Source organism: Epinephelus moara, chromosome 14 (assembly GCF_006386435.1).
Source record: "Epinephelus moara isolate mb chromosome 14, YSFRI_EMoa_1.0, whole genome shotgun sequence".
In the NCBI taxonomy this organism is placed as follows: Eukaryota; Metazoa; Chordata; class Actinopteri; order Perciformes; family Serranidae; genus Epinephelus; species Epinephelus moara.
In genome coordinates this window covers 42470554-42472276 of record NC_065519.1, presented here as the reverse complement: position 1 = coordinate 42472276, position 1723 = coordinate 42470554, and positions in this window count along the sequence as shown.

Sequence of the window (1723 nt, the reverse complement as noted above, 5' to 3'; positions counted from 1 at the left end):
TCTGTCTCATTGTGTCATACGGATTACTGTTAATTTGTTATGCTGATCTGTTCTGTACGACATCTATTGCACGTCTGTCCGTCCTGGAAGAGGGTTTTTCCTTATCTGCTGCGAGGGTCATGAGGACCCGTTTTTTTTCCCCGTTAAAGGGTTTTTTTTGGGGAGTTTTTCCTTATCCGCTGCGAGGGTCATAAGGACAGAGGGATGTCGTATGCTGTAAAGCCCTGTGAGGCAAATTGTGATTTGTGATATTGGGCTTTATAAATAAAATTGATTGATTGATTGATTGATTTGATCTCAAATCACAATATAGCATTGGATTCCCCATATATGAAAAAAAAGGAAAATTCAATGAAGTTTCTACCTAGGTGAGTCAAAAATATATGGTTTTAATATATTTCAGCATAGTGGTGGCCGCCATCTTTGCATAATCCATTTTGAGGCATTAGAAGCCATTCGTGAGCTTGGCATACAGCAGATTTGGATTAGGCATCCCTTAATACCTCTAAAAAACATGCATGCCATAAATTAACACGATTTGCGTTCAGGGTTAAGATTCTTGGAAATCTGACCTAGACTAATCTTTTGATCTTGTGTTGCCAAATGTACTAAATTAGAACTGCATCACCTTTTTAAGGCCTGCCTCACTGTAGGAGCACTGGGTACAGTACTCTGGCCGCTGCCTCCCGCCATGACTGGCCTGCCCTCTAGCCGGTCCCTTGTGAGGCAGTTGGGGCCAATGATAACTCGCTGTCCAATAACTCATATAAAGCTCGAGCTGTACGCATGGCCAGAGGTGATAGTTCCTGTAAAAAAACAACAAAAAAAAACAATTAATGAATAAAAAGCTTTTAAAAGACACTGACAGTAGAGTCAGAGGTACATGAAATGATAAAGCAATGCTTATTTTGTAAATTATTAGGTGCCAGAGCTCATTAGCCTGATTTTGAAGATATATTCTTTTTCATAAAATACATTCTTTAACTACCAAGAAAGTGCAACACAACAAGATCCTCTCCATTGAACTCAAATGGATGGGCAGCCATGTGATGTCCTCCATTGAACTCAAATGGATGGGCAGCCATGTGATGTCACGTTCTCTTTTGTATCCTCAAAAGCCAAATGACACGAGAGCTATAATTGTTTCCATATCAAAGAATGCATCTATAAGCTCACAACACGTTCACGTTGCTCCACTATTTGATGTGAGCTTCACAAGCAAGCCGCAGAATGAGATGAGCGCCGTTTAGCTTAGCACAACACAAACACCACGCAGCCGTCATACATCATTTAAATGCTGTTAGCATTATTATTCAGCGTCATTGATCAGTTAAAAAGACAGAGACATTTACAAAACAGTGGATGGATCGCCCGTCGTCACATCAAAAACGGTGACTTAAGGAATGTTGTCTACCCCACAGTTAAAACAAGAGGCAACTCAACACTGTTGTATCAAATTAAATGAAAACTGTGCCAGTATAATAATTCAGCACTATCTTGATCAATTCACAACTTTGTTTGTAAATACAATATTTCTCACGTTTGTCGACAAATGCAATGGATTACTTTTAAGGTTTAACAAAATGAATGGGCCGGACTTAACGCAACGTCTGGACTGAATTGAACATAAAGCACTCAAACATGTTACTTGGCTAAGCAGAATGCTTCAACTCATCATAATTCAATAACACTGCATGATTTATAACGAGGGGATAATAAGATA